At 41.2% G+C, this 23,512-nt stretch overlaps 1 protein-coding gene across 16 annotated transcripts in view; it reads left to right on the top strand.

Moving 5' to 3' along the window:
• Positions 1–23,512, top strand: part of SYTL4 (synaptotagmin like 4) — a 196,533-nt gene that overhangs the window by 52,529 nt on the left and 120,492 nt on the right. For 4 of the 16 annotated variants that reach the window (XM_079910074.1, XM_079910084.1, XM_079910073.1 and 1 more), the window contains exon 1: positions 18,618–18,875. The exons of 10 other annotated variants lie outside the window; for them this stretch is intronic. The gene's annotated coding sequence lies outside the window, so the exon portion shown is untranslated. Of the gene's footprint in view, positions 1–18,617; positions 18,876–21,676; positions 22,045–23,512 lie in introns of those variants that run through there. 2 more of the 16 variants (XM_079910072.1, XM_079910069.1) reach the window with 2 other exon arrangements.

Here is a 23,512-nt window from a genome sequence, read left to right as displayed (position 1 = left end):
TACTTTAAATGTAAATAAATTAAACACACCAATTAAAAGACATGGATTGGCAGAATGGAGTGAAAAACAAGATCTAACAAGATGTTGTTTACAAGACACTCATGTTAGGTCTAAGGACACACATAGACTAAAAATGAAAGGATGGAAAGGATATTCCATGCAAACAGGAGCATAAAGAGAATGCAGGTGGCCATACTTAGACAAAATATTTTAAGACAAAAATTGTTAAAAGAGACAAAAAAGGACATTATATAATGATAAAAGGGTCAATTCATCAGGAGGATGTAATGATTATAAATATATAGGTACCTACATTTGAGCTCCCCAATATATGAAGGAAACACTGAGAGCTGAAGAGAGAAATAGACAGTAATACAATAATAATGGAAGACTTCAATACTTCAATTTCAGTTATGGATAGAAGAACCAGAGAGAAGATCAAGGAAACGGACGACTTGAACACCACCATAAAACAAGTGGATCTAACAGACTGTTGGGCTGCACCCCGAAGGCCTACAAAGCCTTGTAGTTACCCAGCCTCGAGACTGAAGAAACAGCCCAGAGACTGCGACAGAGACATAAACAGTTTATTGGACAAGGGGATCTTACACAAAGGGTCCTGGAGTGACAATCCACTGTGTGCAGCAGACTGCAGGCAGAACGTGGTAGCAGTCTTCACTACTCAGGGGAGAAGGAGGCTACCATTTATAGGGGGAATTGACATCAGGTTGGCTCATCGGTTACCAGGGGCTAATTAAGTCTTATAATTAAGAGGATTGGATAGTCATGTGAGTGAAGCAGGGACTGGTCAAGCAGGAGATGTACAGAGAGCAAGAGAGCAGCCATCTTGAATGGCCTAACCATACACAGACATATACAGAACATTCCATCTAACAGCAGCATAATACACATTCTTCTCAAGCACACAGGAACATTCTCATGTCAGGCCACAAAACAAATTTAAGAAGGCTGAAATCATACGAAGTATCTTCTCTGACCACAATGGAATGAAACCAGAAATCAATAGCAGAATGAAAATAGGAAAGTCCACAAATATGTGGAAATTAAACTACTCACTCTTAAACAATCAGATAATCAAAAGAAATCACAAAAGAATTTAGAAAGTATCTGAGCAAAATGAAAACAAACCCACAAAATAACAGAACTTATGGGATTCAGAATGACATCAGCAAAATGATAGAATGGGCATTTTATACCATCTTCCCCCCCAAACCCCGAACACCAATTTTTCCAATCATCCACAGATGAAAGTGACTTTGTGGAAGTCCAGGAGTCCAGCGAGAAGTTCCAGCACACCACTGGAGCAAAAATAATTTAAATTGGACACATTGAAAAGGGTAAGAGGAAAAGCTTCACTTCACTTGCATAACCCTTTCCCTAAGGTGGAACAGCTTAGTACCAAGACCCTCTCCACCTGTGATTTCTCCCACGGAGAAAGTAAGAGTGAGTGAAAGACAAGATTCCTCAGCTGTGTGGAATGCTGCCAAAGAAGCCCACCTCTTTCTTATCCCATCCAGAATACTGAAGTGTGCTGCATGTTTGGACAGTGGGGAAGGGCTGGCAGAACAGCAGCCAGGGTTCTTGGGAGGGCATCAAAAGGACACAGATCCTACTAACACTTCCACTGATTCCATCACGAAGCCCACCCACAAGCTGCTGGGGATGCCTCCATGTGGATCTCCCCAACTGGTCCACAGTTACCCTCAATGTTCCATGCTCCTCATTCACACACACCCTCACTGTGTGGCTTGCTCCCTGCATGTACCCCCAAGGGAAACACATATGAGTTTTGCAAATGGTTAATGAACACCCACACAAATCTGTCCTGTCTCTGTTGGACTGTGAGAAAGCACACAAAATTGAACATTTGGCATTGCCATAGGGAAAGCAAATGGGAGGCTGTCGCACCCAGCCTGGCTTTGTAGGATTGAGGGAAGGTATACAATCTTAATAATTACCCCTCCTCCCCCGCACCAGGGAACAAGAAGTGTGGAGTAGGCATATTTACAGAAAAGGTCTGAGAAAGTCTCAGAATCACTAGCACAGATGACAGATAGTATTTGTCAGCTGAAGCCAGTCAGTAAAGACTGGAGGATCTGACTGCTTCTTCAAATAGGAAGACAGCAACATAAGCCTTCAAGGAACATGAAAAGTCAAGGAAATAATGACACCACCAAAGGGATACAATAATTTTCCAGTAACTGACCCCCCCAAAAATGGAGATCTGTGATTTGCCCAATAAGGAATTCAAAATAGTTGTTTTAAGGAAGCTCAATAACCCATAAGAAAACACAGAAAGACAAAAGAAACCAGGAAAAAAATATAGGAGGTAAATGATAAGTTTCACACAGAGAGAAATCATAGAAAAGAGCCACACAGAAATTATGGAGCTGAAGAATACAGTGAATGAAATGAAAAATGCAATACAGAGCATTAAAAGCAGATTTGATCAAAAACAAGAATCTGTGAAGTCAAAGGCAAGTTATATGAAATTATCCACTCAGAAGAGAATGAAGAAAAAAGAATGGGAAAGCATAGATGGAACACTCTTTCCAAAGAGAACACTCTTTCCGAAGAGATGTAAATTGTAGCAATATTTTTTTTGATCTCTCTTAAAGCAAAGGAAATAAAAGCAAAAATAAACAATTAGGACCTAATTAAACTTAAAAGCTTTTGCACAGCAAAGGAAACCATCAACAAAATGAAAAGACAACCTACTGAATGGGAGAAAATATTTGCAAATAATATGACCAACAAGGGGTTAATATCCGAAATGTATAAACAGCTCATACAACGCAACATCAAAAAATCAAACAACCTGATTAAAAAATGGGCAGAATATCTGAATAGACATTTTTCCAAAAAAGACATACAGAAGGCCAACAGGCACATGAAAAGTTGCCCAATATCATTAATCATGAGAGAAATGCTTCACAAAGACCACCAACATTTTTATTCAATGGGCTACCCACACACCGGGAATCAAATTGCTGGACTTGTCATACGGTCTTCAGTTGCTGTACCCCACCTTAAATGCTTACTCTGCTGATATATTCAATTTCAGCCAACTCCAGGTAACAACAACATCTTTGCCCCAGGGCTTCCCTTCAGTTGGATGCCCCGCCCATATTTCTGCCCTAATTGCTCCTCAAGGAGTGATTTTGGAGTAGCCTTCAAGGCCACCTTGGTTATTCTGTGCCCAGGGACAAACAGCTCTTGGCTCACAGATGCCTTTAACCACACCACTAGGACTCATATAGCAGAGATAGCCCATGAATGGGTACAAATGCCTGGGTTTCTTGTGGGAGGTTCTGATGAATACTTTATACTGGGAACTTCTGCCTTTGGATTTTATTGCGGGACCCATATCACAAGGCTCTCACCTAGTACATTATTCTCTCTCCCAGCTATGGGGTGTGGGGTGGTGGTGGTGGTGCACAGAGTGCTGGGGGCATGTGTCACCTAGTGGGGTGTTCTGCAGGTTACACGCCCCATGGGGCTCGCGGGTGGGGCTCCTGGTGGAGTCCATGAGCTGGCTAGTAGGATGTGTCAGTTGTTGAGTTCTCTGCACTGGCTGCTGACAGCCCTCACTTTTTCTTGCTCCTAGCTGCCCCCAGATGCTTCAGATGTGCTGATCCCCCTGTGTTCTTGGTGGGAAGAGAAAAAGTGGGCCTCCTGGGCATAGTGCCACAGGCTGTGGAAATTGGGCACTCATTTTCCCCTTACTTTCCCTTGAGGGAAAAATCGAGGGCCAAGGAGGTCTCTCTTGGCACTGAGCTGTGCCACACTGAGGGAAGGGTGATGTGAATAAAGTGAAACTGTTCTTCTTACCCTCTTCAATGCATCTGTTCTGATTTTTTGCTTCACCATGGTGCTGAAACTTCTCCACTGGCCTCCTAGACTCCTATAAAGGTGTTTTCATCTGTAGTTGGTTGCTAAAATTAATGTTTCTGTGGGGGGTTGATGGCTGGAACCTCCTATTCTGCTGTTTTGCTGACATTCTTTTCTAAGCTATTTTTTTTAATGACTGCATTGTTTGTCCTGTGTGGCCAATGAAGTCTTTCTTTTGTTAGGTGGTAAGCTGGTGTTTTGACAGGGTTTCACTAAATGTCTGGAGCCTAGAAAAGAAAACAAAAGAAAAAGAAAAAAATACTCTCCCAGTCTTTGCAAATTGGTATTGTTTTGGGGCACTCCTTCAATGCTTAGCTGGACCATTTACAACTCTTTCTTAGCCTTCATGTCTTGCTTCCGTGGAAACTGAAGGTCACCCTGAGGTGAAATCTTAGAGTCTTCTTAGGCCCTTTTCTGAACTTGTGTCTACACTTGGTCATCCTTGTGGACTTCTCAATTCCACAGTATGCACAGCAGTTTTAAAAAGCCTCATCTACCTAGCCCACCATATATCTCCTCCACATTCTTTGCTAGTCTTTTTGAAGTGTCTATTGCTTGTTCTGACTGTTCTTCCTTGCCCCGGGCTGCTGTGTCCAATACTTTTTCCATTAAATGCTTTCTATGAAAGCTACCCTATAAGCCGTACAAGGCCTGGGAATGTTCTGAGTCAAGAGAAACAAAGGCAAGCCTTTGCACCAGTCCTTGAGGAAGCCATCAGATGGACTGAAATCCACAACCATAATTCTTTGTGAATAAGGTTCATACTGCTCTCTCTGGCACTAGCAACCTGCACCAGGAGTGTGGGCTGCTGCCTTCACAGCCACCAAACTGAGGAGTGGGGAGATGGTAGGTAGGCAAAAAAAGCTGCAGTGCTCTCTGACTGCAATGCAAAAGCTCCTTTCTTCATTAAGTACTCTCCTGGTTCTTGTAAGTTTTACACTAGATTCCAGAATTTTACAAAATTGATTCTGACAGTTTTTGCCAGCTTATTAATTGTTTTTGTGGAAGGGATGGAGCCCTGGAGTTTCCTATACCACATTTTCAATAACATTGCTCAATTTATTCTTCATTCCTTTTTTTTGCTGAGTAATATTCCTTTGTATGACTATACAAAACTTTATCCATTCAACAGTTGGTAAAGGTTTGTGTTTTTTCCACTTTTTAGTTATTATGAATAATGGTGCTATGAACATTCATGTATGAGTTTTTGTGTGAACGTATGTTTCCAAATCTCTTATGTATATACCTAGGAGTGCAACTGCTGGGTCATCTGGTAACTCTATGTTTAACTGTTTGAGAAACTGTTGAACTGTTTTCCAAAGTGGCTGCACCATTTTATATACCCACCAGCAATGTATGAGGGTTCCAATTTCTCTATATCCTCATGGCACTTATTATTATCTGTCTTTTTTATTGTAGATACTTCAGTGGGTATGAAGTAGTATCTCTTTGTGGTTTTGGTTGAAATTTCCCTAATGACTAGTGATATTGAGCATTTATTTGTGTTTACTGACCATTTGTATAGCTTTTTGAAGAAATGCCTATTCAGATCTTTCACCTATTATTTCTTAGTTATTTGTCTTTTTAAATTTTTTTTTTTATTTTTGGCTATGTTGGGTCTTCGTTTCTGTGTGAGGGCTTTCTCTAGTTGCAGCGAGCGAGGGCCACTCTTCATCGCGGTGCGCAGGCCTCTCACTATTGCGGCCTCTCTTGTTGCAGAGCACAGGCTCCAGACGTGCAGGCTCAGTAGTTGTGGCTCACGGGCCCAGTTGCTCCACAGCATGTGGGATCTTCCCAGGGCTCGAACCCGTGTCCCGTGCATTGGCAGGAAGATTCTCAACCACTGTGCCACCAGGGAAGCCCAGTTATTTGTCTTTTTGTTGTTGAGTTGTAATAGCTCTTTATATATTCTAGATGCAAGTCTTTTATCAGAGATATGATTTGCAAATATTTTCTCCTGTTCTGTATATTTTCATTTCACTTGCTTGATATTGTCCTTTGAACCACAAATTTTTAAATTTTGATGAATTCTTATTTATCTATTGTTTTTTGTTGCTTTTTGGTGTCATATCCAAGAGACCATGACATGATCCAAGGCCATGAAGATGTATGACTATGACTTCTAAGAGCTTAAAAGTTTTTGTTCTTACATTTAGATATTTGACCCCTTTTGAATTAATTTGTATAAATGGTGTGAGGTAGGGGGGTCTGACTTCATTGTTTTGCATGTGGATATCCAATTGTACCAGCACCATTTGTTAAAAAGACTATTCTTTTTTCATTACATTTTCTTGACATCCATTGGTCTATATGTCTGTCTTTATGCTAGTACAATACATCTTGATTCAGTAGGCTTGTAATGAGTTTTAAAATCAGGAAATATGAGTCATTCAATTTTGTTCTTCTTTTCCAAGATTATTTTGGCTATTCTGAGTCCTTTGAATTTCCATATGAATTGTAGAGTCAGCTTGTCAATTTCCTCAAAGAAGGCAGCTTAGATTTTGACAGGAATTGTATTGAATTTGTAGATAAGTTTGGGAAGTGTTGCCATATTAACAATGTTAAGTCTTCTGATCCATGAACATGGGTTGTTGCGTTGGTTTCCTATTGCTGGTATAACAAATTTCCACAAATTTAGTAACATAAAACAACACAAATTAATTTTCTTACAGTTCTGCAGGTCAGAAATTTGAAATGGGTTTCAAGATGTTAGATGGAGGGAGGGATACATTTTCTTGCATTTTCTAGCTTCTAGAAGCTACTTCCATTGCTCATGGCTCATGGCTTATGGCCCTTACGCCATCTTGAAAGCCAGCAATGTAGCATGTTTTAATCCCTCTCTCTAACTCTTACACTCTTGCCGTTATCTTATAAAGAAAACTTTCAATCACATTGGACCCAACCAGATATCCAGGATAACCTTTCCATCTCAAAATCCTTAAGTTAATCACATCTGCAAAGCCCCTTTTTTCATGTAAGGTAACATATTCACAGGTTTTGAGGATTAAGATGTGGACATCCTTGGGGGCCATTATTCTGCCTACTACAGATATCTTTCCATTTATTTAGATCTTCTTTAATTTCTTTTCACAATGTTTTACAGTTTTTAGAGACTAGGTTTTGTACTTCTTTTGTTAAAATTATCCCCAAATAGTTTATTCTTCTGGTTGTCTTTGTAAACAGAATTGTTTTCTTAGTTTCATTTTCAAACCATTCATTGCAGAAATATAATTGATTTTTGGATTTACAGAAATACAATTATATTTACAGAAATACAATTGATTTTGTATATTGTTCTTGTATCCTGAAACCTTGTTGAACTCATTTATTAGTTCTAATAGGTTTTTTTTGGTGTGTGGATTCCTTACAGTTTTTTATATACAAGATCATGCCATCTACAAATAGAGTGTTTTAGTTCTTCATTTCAAACTGTATGCCATTTGTTTCTTCATCTAGCCTAATTGCCCCAGCTAGAACCTCCAGTACAATGTTGAGTAGAAGTGGCAAGAGCAACATCCTTGTCTTGTTCCTGATTTTAGAGGGAAAGCATGCAGTCTGTCATCATTAAGTATGATGTTAGCTGTGGGGCTTAAATTGCTCTATAGTTCAATCCGAATAAATTTGGGCTCTTTTGTAGGGATAGTTTTGAGGCATATGTTTGAGGTCTGCTCTGATCCCTGGAAGGTTAGTCTTAGCCTTCTTTTTTCCTGCTTCTTTCTGGCAAATTTATTGGCCTACGGTTTACCTTGCTCTCATGGAGTTATCAGTCTCTTCTTAATTGCTTGCTACCAAAATGGCCACTGTTTCTAGGAGCACCCTTAGTCTTTCCACATACTTTTTCAAATTAAATCAGTTTCTTTAAGGAGTACTTTGGAACTCTCAGTTATTATGGATGGTGTCTTCCCTTGGGAAAATTATCTGAGTCATTCTTTGGGCACTGTGTGGGTGTAGTACCCTCTGGTCTTCTCAGCTTGCGTTTCCTGACATGGAACCCTTACTTTTAGAGTGAGCTAGAGCAAGGGTGATTGGGACCCCAGTGTTCTGGCAAGCCATGCTTGATGTAGAATGTCTGCCCTGTGAGTGGAAGCTGGGTAAGGAAGGGTGTCCCAACTTCTTGGCCATATTCACCAGGAATTTGACTTCTTCAACTTGGAGTGGTAGGAAATGAGAAGTGCTGGTGGCTTGCCTCTCCCAATGAGATATGATAACCCTTGGTTTGGAGCTGAGGGGTAAGAGAGACCTGTCTTCTTGGCCACATCCTCCTGGAGGGAAGCTTCCATTAAACCCAGGCGGGTGATGGGGAAGGAGGGAATGGGTCTTGTATAAACTGTCACAGATCCTTGCTATTCTTACTGAGTTTTAGTAGATTTTCTTGAAGAAATGTTTCTGCATTTGCTCTGTGCCCTAGGACAATATAAGGGACTTTAAACCATTGGCTCTTTAAATGATTTTCATCAGTTATGCTTGTTTCACTCTGGAGTGGATCTACAGTGCTCCTCACATGTCATTATGGATGTGGAAGTCCTTCATTTCTATCTTCAATAAAATGCTGCTTTGTGTGGGAAATTTTATGGTTTGGTGGATCAGATAGCACTCAGTTCATGAAGACAAGTTTGGTTTGTATAATCCCTTTGTGTCCTATAGTCAGATATTCAGTCTTTACCAGGGCCCAGTAATAAACCAGTAGTGATTTTTCAAATGAAGAATAGTTGTCAACGGAGGAGGGCATGGCCTTCCTCATGAGCCATAGTGATCTTCATGGTGATTTCTTATTGGGGCTTTGCCAGAGGTTTCATACTACTCTGCCTGCCACAGACATATTTTGAATACCATTGGATCTGTTGGGTCCTAAGACCCAAGTGGCAGATCAGCTTTCATAGCAACCAGCACCTGCTGCAAAGTCATTACTTTCTCTGAGATTCACTCAAGGTTGCAAGGTTCCTGATAAATGAGTCAGAGGGGCATAATCAAATATGGTAAATGTTACCTTCAAAATCCAAAGAGGCTCACCACACTTTGTGCCTCTGTCTTCATGGTAAATAGTACAAGTGCAGGAGCTTATATCCTATTTTATAAGGAATATTCAGAAATGCCCCATACCACAGGACCCTTAGAAACTTCACCAATGTGGCACACCCTTGAACTTCTTCAAGGTTCATCCCCTATACTCTGGCATACATATGTCTTGCTAAGGTATTTATTTATTTGCTATTTCCTATTCACTGTGTTTGCTTAGCATAATATCATCAATATAATGGACCAGTATTATGTTTTCTGGGATATCAAGATGATCAAGCATCCTCTGGTCTATGACAGTGAGCAGAAGAGTTGACATAGCCCTAGGGCAACAGTAAAGGTATACAGCTAATCTATTGTCCTTGCCCTGTAAATGTAATCTGTTTCTGATTTTGCTTGTTGACTGAAATGAAAAAGTATACATTTTCCAGGTCAATAACTGCATACCAATAGAGATGGCTCATATGGAACCTCAGCTGCAATTGGTATCACTTGATTAAATTTGTGATAATTTACTCTAATTTTCCACAAATCATCTGACTTACAGTAGCCAAGCAGGTAAGTCAAATGGGAATTTGGTAGAAAGTGCCTTTGTAGCATCTCTCAATTTTTGATATAGGTTATCTCTGCAGTTCCCCCAGGGAAACGATATTCCTTTAGGTTTAACTATCATGGTAGGGGTAAGGGTTGTTCCAGGGGCTTCCACTTGGATTTTCCTCCCATAATAGTTCTCACTCCATAGGTCAGAGGATCAATTTGGGAATTCTGTCAGTTAATATCTCTTCTCATTATATATTCTGAGTCTTGGGAAATAACCATAGGATGCGTCCTTAGTAAGACATGTTCAAGCCAAGACTCCATCTATCACCTAAACTCCATAGGTTCCCTATTATCAGAGGATAATAGTGGTTATTCCAGTTGTTTAGGGATCAGCATACCTTCGGAGCCAGTATCTAATAATCCCCAGAAGGTCTGAGTATTTCCTTTCCCTGAGTGCAGTTACCCTAATAAATTGCCACAAAACCTTTGGGGGAAGATTCATGATACATATCTGTGGCTGCATTGCAGGATCCCTCCTCCGTCAGGGGGCTCTGTGCCTGTGAACTGGCTTACGACTGGAAACTGGGTAAAATGCCATGAATTTTCTTTATGATGACCAAAGGAAGTTAGGTTTCTGCCCAGAAGACCTATAATCTTTCCTACTATGTATGTAAAGCAGCACTTTAGTAGGCTAACCATATATTTCATTTTCAGGGACTCTGAAAAATTAGCCATTGCCACAGATCTTTGTGGGTCAAAACATGGGTCAAAACACTGAGATTACCATTCTGTCCTTGTGTGTTATTGTGGTAAATGTTCTTATTTTGTGGTTAGGCTGCCACCTGACCTTTATCACTTTGGGATCCCATTAGGTCCCATCTGAGATCAGGGAACCCAATTCCATCGTGGAATCTCTCATCATCATCTTGGGCCTTTGGAGTATGGCCATTACTTAGCTTGTTAAGGATGCAGGTGCTCCCCTTACCCAATGCATATTTTTATAATTTTTTTGGGAGACAATCACAGGTGTACAGAAAATGTATAGAAAAGTGGCAAATACAAGTAACTTTTCCTGGAACCTTTAGAGGGTTAGTTGCCAAATTATTGCCCTTCCACCTCAAAATACTAAAGTATGAATTTCTCCAGATACTTAAGTGTGTATTTCTGATAAACAAGGATGTTCTCCTATATAACCACACAACAAACATCAGTATCAGGAGATTAACACTGATACATTATTACCATCTAATCCTCAGACCCCATTCAAGTTGTGCCAATTGTCCTTCAGTGCAAAGGGATTCAGGAATTGTGCATTGCATTAAATTGTAATGTACCTTTAGTTTCCTTTAGTCTGAAATGATTCTTCAGTCTTTCCTTAACTTTTATGATCTTGAAACTTCTGAAGATTACAGTTATTTTGTAGACTGTCCCTCAATTTGGATTATTCTGACATTTCCTCATAACTAGGTTCATGTTATGTACCTCTTGTGGCTTTATAATGTGTCAACTGGTTAGGGTGAGCTGCATTTTCCAGAACCCCTTTTCTGTATGTTTCTTGCTAAGGTGCACCACGAAAGACATTCTCATGGGAAATTTGGAGGGTAGAAGTGAAACAACAGCCATTTTGTAGTTTACACACATTATTGCTTATCTGTTGGCTTAGCGCGTTGGTGTGGGGCACCAGCTGGGCCCACAACTGCCCCACCTTCCCCTAGATCTCCCTTCAGCTTTTCTGGGTCAGGGGTAGGTTTAGCTTCACGATGAAGGGCCCAGCTTCTGTGGGATACACATACCACTAAAGGCAGAGACAACAAGAACTGCCTGCTAATGCTTGTGGGTTCCAACTTGTCTTTGCTTTCCCCCTGCCTTCCATCTATCTTACCTTTCCAACTGCCTGACCTGTGGATTGCAAGCTCCAGCATTAGACACAAAGACAATAGCCTTGCATACACTTCTTAACTAGGTCCCACAATTGTATAAGGTCAAATTTCTGTGACAGATTCCTTGTGGTTCTGTTTCTCTCGTTGAACCCTGACTGATAGAGCATCTTTAGTAGGAATATCACAGAAGTGATGCTGCATTCTTCTTATCATGTCCTACTGGGTGGTGAATAATTTCTGTTTGTCCCATTACTAATGATGTTCATTTTGATCACTTGATTAAGGTGGTATCTTCCAGGCTTCTTGATTGTAAAGTTACTCTTTTTGTCTTTTGTAACTGGTAAGTATTTTGTGAGGAGAGACTTAGAAACTACATAAATAACCCATTCTTCAAGCACTGCCTTCCTTCCTTAGTTTCTGGCACAAAAAGGGGTTCCAGGCTCATCTTATCATTTCCTGGTCTAGCCCTTGTAATAAGCTAATTCTCCAAGGAGCTCTGATTTCTTTTAGCAGAAAATGGTATTTAGAAAACAAGATCTGGGGCTTCCCTGGTAGCACAGTGGTTAAGAATCCGCCTGCCAATGCAGGGGACACAGGTTCGAGCCCTGGTCTGGGAAGATCCCACATGCCGCAGAGCAACTAAGCCCGTGAGTCACAACTACTGAGCCTGCGCTCTAGAGCCCACGAGCCACAACTACTGAGCCCGCGTGCCACAACTACTAAAGCCCACATGCCTAGAGCCCGTGCTTTGCAACAAGAGAAGCCACCGCAATGAGAAGCCCGCACACCACAATGAAGAGTAGCCCCGCTCGCCGCAACTAGAGAAAGCCCGCACGCAGCAACAAAGACCCAATGCAGCCAAAAATTAATAAATTAAAAAAAATAATTTTTTTTAAAATAGAAAACAAGATCTGGAGTACAGGTCTTTTGCCTCCTTAGGTAGGTTTAATCCTAGGTATTTTATTCATTTTGATGTAGTGGTAAATGGGATTGTTTCTTTTTTTTTTTCAAAAAGAATTTTTTAATTTGAAAAATTATTTGCTATACAAACTAGATAGTGGATCAATACCTCTAAAATATAAAGCACTTATAAATTCATAAGAAAACAATATCTAAGTAGAATATTAGCCATTTATAAATGTAGAAATACAAATAGTCAAAATGCAAATGAAAGTACATTTGAAAACAAAAACTATTATTCCTTGCCTGTACATTGGTAAAGAAAGGAAGATTAATAATTCCCAATATTAGTAAAGGCTTAGAGAAAGCAGCACTGCAGGGGAGTGGAAAGCAGTTTGATGGGATATATTTTTTTAATTTTAATTTTATTGGAGTATAGTTGATTTACAATGTTGTGTTAGTTTCAGATGTACAGCAAAGTGATTCAGTTATAATATGCATATATTCATTCTTTTTTAGACTCTTTTCTCATATAGGTTATCACAGAATATTGAGTAGAGTTCCCTGTGCTATACAGTACATCTTTGTTGGTTATCTACCTTATATATAGTAGTGTGTGTATGTTCATCCCTGTTTCTTTAATTTATCTTTCTGATCTTTCGTTGCTAGTGTATAGAAATGCAACAGATTCTGTTATTTGTTTTGTATCCTGAAACTTTACTGAATTCATTGATGAGCTCTAGTAGTTTTCTGGTAGCATCTTTAAGACTTTCTATGGTAGTATCATGTCATCTGCAAACAGTGACAGTTTTACTTCTTCTTTTCCAATTTGGATTCCTTGTGTTTCTTTTTCTTCTCTGATTGCTGTGGCTAGGACTTCCAAAACTATGTTGAATAAAAGTGGAGAGAGTGGGCATCCTTGTCTTGTTCCTGATCTTAGAGGAAGTGCTTTCAGCTTTTCACAGTTGAGTATGATGTTAGCTGTAGGTTTGTCATATATGGCCTTTGTTATCTTGAGGTATGTTCCCTATATGCCCACTTTCTGGAGAGTTTTGATCATAAATGGGCATTGAATTTTGTCAAAAGATTTTTCTGCATCTATTGAGATGATCATGTGCTTTTTATTCTTCAATATATTGATGTGGTGTATCACACTGTTTGATTTGTGGATATTGAAAAATCCTTGCATCGCTGGGATAAATCCCACTTGATCATGGTGTATGATCCTTTTAATTGTTGGATTTGGTTTGCTAAAACTATAAGATACTGATGAAAGAAATCGAAGATGACACAAACAGATGGAAAGATATACCACGTTCTTGGACTGAAAGAATCAGTATTGTCAAAATGACTGTACTGCCCAAGGCAACCTACAGACTCAATGCAATACCTATCAAATTACCAATGGCATTTTTCACAGAACTAGAACAAAAAATCTTAAAATTTGCATGGAGACACGAAAGACTTCAAATAGCCAAAGCAACCATGAGAAAGAAAAATGGAGCTGGAGGAATCAGGCTCTCTGACTTCAGACTATACTACAAAGCTACAGTCATTAAAACAGTATGGTACTGGCACAAAAACAGAAATGTAGATCAATGGAACAGGATAGAAAGCCCAGAAATAAACCACACACCTATGGTCAATTAATCTATGACAAAGGAAGCAAGACTATACAATGGAGGAAAGACAGTCTCTTCAATAAATGGTTCTGTGTAAACTGGATAGCTACATATAAAAAATGAAATTAGGACATTCTTTAACACCATACACAGAAATAAACTCAAAATAGATTAAAGACCTAAATGCAAGACTGGATACTATAAAACTCTTAGAGGAAAACATAGGCAGAACACTCTTTTACATAAATCGCAGCAAAAGCTTTTTCAATCTGTCTGCTAGAGTAATGGAAATAAAAACAAAACTAAACAACTGGGACATAATTAAGCTCAAAAGCTTTTGCAAAGCAAAGAAAACCATAAACAAAACAAAAAAGGCAACCCACAGAATGGGAGAAGATATTTGTAAACAATGCAGCTGACAAGTATTTAATCTCCAGAATTTACAAACAGCTCATGTGCCTCAATATCAAAAAAGCAAACAACCCAATCGAAAAATGGGCATAAGACCTAAATAGACATTTCTCCAAAGAAGACATACAGATGGCCAAGAGGCACATGAAAAGATGCTAAACATCGCTAATCATTAGAGAAATGCAAATCGAAACTACAATGAGATACCACCTCACACCAGTCAGAATGGTCATCATCAAAAAGTCTACAAACAATAAATGCTGGAGAGGGTGTGGAAAAAAGGGAACCCTCCTACACTGTTGGTGGGAATGTAAATTGGTAGAGCCACTATGGAGAACAGTATGGATGTTCCTTAAGAATCTAAAAATAGGGTTTCCCTGGTGGCGCAGTGGTTGAGAGTCCGCCTGCCGATGCAGGGGACACGGGTTCATGCCCCAGTCCGGGAGGATCCCACATGCCTTGGAGCTGCTGGGCCCGTGAGCCATGGCCGCTGAGCCTGCGCGTCTGGAGCCTGTGCTCTGTGACGGGAGAGGCCACAGCAGTGAGAGGCCCGCGTACTGCAAAAAAAAAAAAAAAGAATCTAAAAATAGAACTTCAATATGACCCGGCAATCCCACTCCTAGTCGTATATCTGGAGAAAAACATGGTTTGAAAGAGTACATGCACCCCAATGTTTATTGCAGCGCTATTTACCATAGCCAAGGCATAGAAGCAACCTAAATGTCCATCGACAGGTATATGATAAAGAAGATGTGGTTCATATTTACAATGGAATATTGCTCAGCCACTAAAAAGAATGAAATAATGCCATTTGCAGCAACATGGATGGACCTGGAGAGTATCATACTAAGTGAAATAAGTCAGACAGAGAAAGACAAATATCATATGATATTGCTTATATGCAGAATCTAAACAAAAATGATACAAATTAACTTACTTTTTTTATGTTGGGGGTAGGAGTTTATTAATTTATTATTTATTTTTGCTGTGTTGGGTTTTTGTTTCTGTGCGAGGGCTTTCTCTAGTTGTGGCAAGCAGGGGCCACTCTTCATCGCGGTGCGTGGGCCTCTCACTATCGCGGCCTCTCTTGTTGCGGAGCACAGGCTCCAGACGTGCAGGCTCAGTAGTTGTGGCTCACGGGCCCAGTTGCTCCGCGGCATGTGGGATCCTCCCAGACCAGGGCTCAAACCCGTGTTCCCTGCATTAGCAGGCAGACTCTCAACCACTGCGCCACCAGGGAAGCCCATTGAACTTATTTTTAAAACAGAAACAGACTCACAGACTTAGAGAACAAACTTATGGTTACCGGGGAAAAGGGTCGGGGGAGGGATAGACTGGGAATTTGGGATTGATATGTACACACTGCTATATTTAAAATAAATAACCAACAAGGACCTACTGTGTAGCACAGGGAACTTTGCTCAATACTCTGTAGTAACCTAAATGGGAAAAGAATTGGAAAAGAATAGATACGTGTATATATTTAACTGAGTCACTTTGCTATACACCTGAAACTAACCCAACATTGTTAATCAACTATAATATAAAATAAAATTTTTTTAAAAAGCCAAAAAAGAATAGAAAACAAGATCTGGGTACTATGTATGATCATTGCTACTGATGTGTCATTGCTTCTAGGTCCTCTCAGCAGACAGAGTTAGGAAATATATGTAGAAGTGCACGTATGTGTATGCATGTGTATACTTATCTCTCTAGCTGTCTATCTAAATGTGTATAAACACACTTACACACATTTACATCCATATTTATTTTGTATTGAAAACCACGACTTCTCATTGATACCTCCAATTCCAGTCCAATACCACAAGGTTCATTATAGTTTTTTTTCCCTTATCAAATTGGTAACTCTCTTCTCTGACAATGCAAAAACCTGGCCTCAGTTATCCATAATAATTTGATTAGGCCTCTTGTATGTAATTAATCTGCATTTCCTCCACTACCACTTATCCTTTGGAGATGCCTTCCTAATCCCACTTCGGCTTCAACACCTGATATCAGGCCATCCCTCTGCATGGATGCTCTCCTCATCCTTCTTGGCTGCTGACACCCCATACCAGGCTATCTTTTTGTGGGGATACCCATTCCATCCCATTAAGTCTCTGATGTTGCACACTGCCCATCCCACTCCTATTCCACTGTGTGGATGTTCTGTTAACTCCACATGGGTTTTAACATTCCATGCAAGGTCATTCCTCTGCCTTCATCACCCTGCCTTGCTCAGGCTCTGACCGTTCAGTGCCAGGCTGCCCCTCTTCCCACATGGATGCTTTTTTTTACACTGCTTGGGTTCTGACAGCCCACATCAGGCAGCCTCTTTCTGGAGACCTCGTCTTCACTCTGTTTGGGCTCAAACACCCCTCTCTAGGCTGCTTCCTCACCTGTATGGAAACCATCCTCCTCCAACGTGGACACTTACATCCTGCAGCGGGAAGTCTCTTCCCTTCATGGACATGCTTTTCACTCTTCTTGGATCTGACACCCCATGCTAGGCCTTACCCCTGCATGTATGCCTTCTTCGTCCTGCTCAGGCTCTGACACCTTGCTTTAGCCTGCCACTTTACTTCATGGATGCACTCTTCCCCTTGCTCAGTATCTGACGTCCTGTATGGGGCTCCCTGCCATTATGGACACCTTTCTTACTCCACTTGGGCTCTGATATTGCATGCCAAATTGCATCTCTGTGTGAATGCCTTCCTCACTGCTCAGCTCTGACTTTACATGCTGACTTGTGCTCCAGTGTGGACACCCTTCTCAGCCCACTTAGGCTGAGACATCCCATGCCAGGCCACCTCTCCCCACTGATGCCTTTCTCATTCCACTTGGGCCCTGACACCCAGTCATCAGGTCACCCTCTCTGCGAGGGGCTCTGATTCCCCATGCCACGCAGCTCTCCTCACTCCGTGTGCATGCTTTCCTCACTGTCCTTGGACTCTGATGATAGTCCATGCCAGAACACCTCTCCTTGGGGGTGTCCTTCTCACCCTGCCCTAGCTATAACTCCCTATGTTGCACTGCCCTCTAGAATGAACAGTCTCCTAACCCTATTTGGGTACAAGAACCCCATGCCAGGCCATCCCTCTGCATGAACTCCCTCCTTTCTTCAATTCAGCTTTGACATTCCATGCCAGACTGCCTCCACGTGTGATGCCCTCCATACCAGCATAGGTGCCCTCCATACCCTGCTTGGGCTTCATAACCCTATGCCATGCCTTCTGTCAACTGCAAAAATGCACAGCCTAAAAGTTGAGAATTATGTTTTATTTAGCGGACTTTCTGAGGACTCAAGCCTGGGACGAAGAAGTAAGGGAAGAGGCAGGATACATAGGGGTTTTGCAACAAAGACCAGGTAGTCAGAACATCAAAAGGTTACTGTTAATTAAAGAAAACCAGACATCTCTAGTTAATGAATTTAGTGCTGTTTTGTGTATAGGAAAATGCAAGAGTCTGGGCTCAGTGAAATCATTCCTTTGATATGTACCTCAGCAATCTGGGGCCAGAATCCTCTTCTTTCCCATCCTCACTCCCATCAGGGCGCACCGTTGAGGGTGGCTCCAGTGGCTGAGGGCTTAATGGCCACAGCATCCTTTGTTTGCTGATATGGCAGGCAACATTTTTTATTCACATTTCTTTACCCCACTTAGGCTCTAATACCTTGCCCTCTAGATGCCTGCTTTTCTCCGCCCCCCACCTAATGGCTTTTAGACTGAATTATTCAGGAATGGGAGGGAAGAGAAAGGGCATCAAGACATATTTTAATGCCTTGGTGAAGGGCGTGTCCTCTCTGTCCTCGAGGAGGTGTGGTTAGGGGTAGCTAAGCAGTTTGCAAGTAAATCTATTCTGTTATATCCATTACCCAGAACCTCTGTACTCCTTCTTCTATAGGATGTCAGAGAAGTTCAGGCATTTTGACTTCAATGATTGCAGGCTGTCACTGAGTCCAGGCTTTGATTGGCCAATTTAATAGACCATTACAACTCAGCTCAGTGCTTCAGCCAACACTTTAAATTTTCAATTCTGGGTGAGTACATCAGTGAATTCAACCCTATCACATCTTACACTTCTTCTCCCTTGGTCAACACCCTTAGAACTCACTTCCATACATGCTTCCTATGCTCCTGTCAGTATAGACTGCTGAGGTCTTATGAGTCTCTTGGGGAATAGGCTCTCTCTTGGATCAAGCCTTGTACTGAGGTAGGAGATAGATGGGCCCCTGGCCTGGACAGCTGGTCTTTGTCAAGTGGAGTAAAATTGAAGCTTTGTTTCCCCCCAGACACTCCAAGGACAAAGCTAGTGGCAGAAGCTGAGCTCTGCTGAAGAGATAAGATAACCACTCCTGAGGTCAAGGAAAACTTCCCTGTCTGCACATGTGCAGGAAGGCTCCTTGGGGTTCAAAAAGAGAGGAAGTGCCACCGCATAATAAGTGTGGACATGCACCCACAGGCCTCTGGGGTGGGATCCATCTTAGCAAAAATTGAGCACGCATGTTGGGGAGGGTCCTGGGACCAGTCAGGTGTGAAAAAAGAAACAAGATAATTGGCCAAATGTAAGCAAAGACCCTGAAGGACTGTCCTAGGTAAGTGATTTAAACCACCTCTTCACTGCACTCCTCCTCATTAGGGGGGATACCCATACCCTTTCTTTCTGGGTGTGTATTTCTGCCTTGTCTCTGTCTTAAATAAACAAACTGCTTCTCTGTGTGCTCTCCCATATGTTGTGCTGCATCTCTAATAATAAACTTTGTACCTGTTTTTACAGTTTTTGCCTACTTGAAACAGTTTTGCTTTCAAACAGGGGAAAGAGCCAGGGCCACTTTGCTTCTAGCCTCTAGCCCCTGGTGGTCTAGTGGCTAGGATTCCTGGTTTTCATCCAGGCTACCCAGGTTCAATTCCTGTGCAGGAAACTAAGATCTCTCTTCAGAACCGCTCACTGCTGTCTCTCTGAGATCAGTACTGCTCCAATTTGTGCTGTGTTGGCAATCTAACGCCTTATGGACTTGGAGCTGACGAGAATGTGGATCTAGAGGAGGTCAAACACTAGCTTGTCAGGCAACTTCCCCAAGGGCATTTGTTGAAAGGGCTGTATGCAGAGGAGGCCTTGTTCCCTGGGGGGAGGGGGTGTTGGGAGGGAGATGAGGGAGTGTTGGCTTAGTTTCTCAGCAAGTGGGGACTCTAAGAACTATACATATTTGATGTTAATCAATTATCTTTTTCTCACTTCCCTTTCCTTGCTTCCTTGATGAAGGGTACGGGTGGTGACAACTCTTATAATTTAGGTTCCAGATAAGAATATAACTGAATACCACCTCATGATGATATGGTGACTTATAGATTTTGTGTCTCCTCTGTGTTGGAAATGATAGTTCTTCTTTTGCATAAAGGACAGGAGTGGCTTCTGAGTGACAAAAGGGGTAGGCCATGCTGATTATTCTTTGCCCCCTACCCCCATCCAATTCCTATTCTTCATAGTCCTGCTCTGTTTTCTAGGTTTACCCTTGTGGACTGTATATTCTTGGCTCCTTTGCCTGCTGGCTTGTAGTTGGGTTTGGTAGAGGGGTAGAAATGGTAAGAGATCAGTTAGTGGGAAGAAAGGGAGGTCAGAGTATTTCTCCCCAACTCCCTTCCTGTGCTGGCACTGCACTTCTGGCAGTAGCTTCATCCCTGCACAGCTGGAGTACCTACTGGGCTCCTCCTCCTCCATGGGTCCAGCACTCACTGGGCTCTGGCAACGCTATTACTTCCTTTGACCCTCCCACTCATACTTCACTCTTCCTTGTTTCTTCCTGTAACCCTGACCACTCACTGTAAACAGTCTTTTCACAGTCTATTCATCTGAACCATCTGGAGTGAATTATTTTCCTTCCAAGGCCCTGCTGATAGTCTGTTCATATATTCATCCTTTGCCTTATCTCCATGATTTTAAAGAATAATAATGCTGGTAGTGGAAAACTCCCCACTTGGGTGTTTTTCTGTACATTTTCTGGGCTGTTCTCCAGTGCTTGGAGATAGAGCACCAGGGAAGTAAAAATGTATCATCTAGGAAGGTTACCTTTTTAAACAAGACATTTAAAAACATCTACGCAAGTAATACATGGTCATGATGGAAAATTTAGGAAACCACAAAGAGAAAAGAAAAATCTCCAGTAATCCCACTCCAGAGAAATAACCACTATTAACATTTTGATGAATATCCTTTTAAACTAAGTTGTACACTTCTTTTTAAAAAATCCACAATTCCTGAAGCAGTGCCAGTTTGAATTTTTGGGCTTTCGGAATTTTCACAACTGCCCCATCTGTAGTAGGGTGTATAAAGCAGGAGCAATTGAAGAAAAGAGAAGCACGGTGGAGGAGGAAGCAGTCCTGGGGTGGTTTCATAGTTCAACCCCTTTCTGGACTGTCGTATTTGATGCACTGGATGAACCCCACCCACACTAAGTCCTGCTGTGCTGGGCTGGGCTTGTGTGCTCTCTGGGAGGGGCTGCCTTCTCCAGTCTCACATTTAGAGGAATCTAAGCCAGAAGCATGGGTAAATAAGCCACAGTTGCACAGCTGGCTGCTCTGCACAAAGCTCCTTTGCCATACATGGAACCCTCTGGAGCCTAAGGCAGCCTAGAGAGAAGTTAAGAACCAATTAATTCTCCAGCGGCCCTGAAAAGGTTAATCCCAAACTGACTGCAGAACACAAATGTGTTCCCACAGGGCAGAATCTAATCTTATTGTGGGTAATAACTACAGTCTTCGGAACTGGAGCTTATTTTCTAGATGCCAAGGTCATTTTGTTTTCCCTCAGAATCCGAAGAGCCAAAAATTCCTGCCATTTGATTCCTATGTCTCCTCAAAAGAAATGACACTATTATGTATGTATGGAACATCTTGTTCTCATCCCCTGTATTTGCTTTTCCACTGCCCAGTGTTATGCTGACCCCAAATAATCAACCCCTTTGTCATCACGTTTATAAATTAGGCTGCTAAAATAGACCCCAGAGTGGCGGAATCTGCCCAGGCAGAGATGTATACAGAGTTGAGGCTACTCTGAGCTAGCTGATTGGTGCTGATGCACGGTTTTTTTTTCCCCTGGGTATGTCCCATTTGATTATTTGTCTCACTGCTTCAGAGCAACAGAAGCATCAACTTTCTACCAGTTTCCTCCTCTGACGGCAGTAGCAATGGAAGGATGGAATTTTGACATCATCCTTGCTTGTTCTTTCTTTCCTGTTCTATTCTTCAAGGCCCAAGTTTCACTCTAAAAAGCTCCTGCTGTGATTTTTTTGAGACCTGAAGAAAGAGATACCGTGCAAAAAATTTGACACAGGCCAATCATAGGACTTAGAGCAGAGAGGGAACCAATCTTCTTATTTAAAAAAGACCGCTTTTCACTTTAACTGCACTAATCATGTATCTTTCTTTTGGAAATCTTGTTGCAACTTTTCAGTTCATGTGGGGGTGAGATGTAAGTTTACTAAACTTCAAATAGAACGGTATCTGGGAAGGGTGGACTCTCAGAAAACTTGTTTGTTTACTCAAAATGGGTGCCAGGACTCAACAAATTTGCTGAAGCTTCCTAGTTACTGCCTGCACATGTAATTGCAGTTTATTTTCATCAGGTTTCATTCTCACATATCTTTGGCTACACATTAAAAACAGCCCCAAGATTAGCAAGCAGGAGTGTAAGAAGAACCACAAAGAGTATTTTAAGAGAAAGAAGCAGGGATTGAACCCAGGTGAAGAGTTGTGCAGTCCTTCCTTGTAAGTATGAAGAGAGAAATTTTGAATTGCACTATCAGAAAGGAATGGCAGCAGCAAGGTAGGTGGAGATGTGACCTCCAAATCCTTGAAGATGAAGCTTGTGATACTAGAGTAGATATAAGCAGAGTGGGGGAGAGGCTAGTAATGCAGGTTGTGGTGTGAAATGTTTAGACTATATGCTACCACATCACCAAAAACTGTCCTTTGCATTGAGGCATGTTGATGCTTGAGTAATTGAGGCATTATAAGGCAGGCACAATCTTATTACAATGACCACCATTCCTATGAAGCATTATATATGATGCTAGAACAGTCTTCAATGGTGGTGTTATCAGCAACAGAAAAATTGTGCGATCCATGCTTTCCTCTGATTCTTGCTCATGCAATAGTCACTTCCTTTGGAAGGATTAGTTTCATGATGGTATAGCAGGTTATACAAAAAGAACTCCTGTGATCGTCGTCTAGCATATTGAGATTGTTTCCCACTCTACAGAATGGTGGAGGGGGAATATTGATGAAGACCCCAAAGGGATAGAAAGGGCAGCTGTAGTTTTGCAAAGAGGGAAAAGCAGACTGAATCCTAGGGAATTTTGGCTAGGGAGTGGGTCTGGGCCTGAGAAAGGACCCTAAAGTTGCATATTAGAAAAGCCTGTATGTGGGGTATATCACATTTATCATATCCTATTGTTATCATAATCAAACTTTATCATTTTGCAGGTGAGAAATCAAGGAATAGTGAGGTAAAATGCCAGTCAATTTTTTTGAGTACACGTGATTAATTGAATGGGTTTATATCTTTTGATTCACAGCCTAGGCCTGATCCTATTGGACTACAGTGCCCCTAATGGAAATGTACCAAAGGAAGATGGGCCCTACTCAAGTGTGAAGAATCAAACAAAGGGTTAACTGGACTTAGAGTGGATGCGAAACTTTTTCTTTTTTAAGTTTGACAGAAGCAAACAAAACATTGAAAGAGTTAGAATATATCTTCTGCCTTGAGAACTTGATTTTTATGTGCCTTTACACTGAATCATCCTAGCATGGTGTAATAGAAAGGCATTGGATTTAAGTGCTTATTTCTTCATTTATCATTAATGTGTTACTTAGCTTCTCTGAGCCACAGTTTCCTCACCTGTAAAGTGGAGATAGTAACAGTGCCTAATTTATAGTGCTGTTGTGAAGATTTTAAAAGAGATAATGTATGTGAAGTACTTTGGCATATAGAAATAGCTCAGTACTTTACATAGTGTTTGGCATATGGAAATAGCTCAACAAATGTTCATTACTCTTTCCTTTTCCACTTGTACAGGAGTTTGTCTAGTGCACTTAGCTTGAGTAAAAAAATAGCTCTAAAGAGCTCTCTGAATCTAGTTAAAGCCCTTTGGGCCATTTGTAGAATGGCTCATCTCTCTGTAAGTATTTTCCCAAATATGGGTTTTAGCACACATTCAAATATGGTTTTGCTCAT

Source organism: Stenella coeruleoalba (assembly GCF_951394435.1).
Source record: "Stenella coeruleoalba genome assembly, chromosome: X".
Lineage (NCBI taxonomy): Eukaryota > Metazoa > Chordata > Mammalia > Artiodactyla > Delphinidae > Stenella > Stenella coeruleoalba.
The sequence above is the reverse complement of the archived record's forward strand: the minus strand, read 5'-3'. Positions and strand labels throughout refer to the sequence as shown.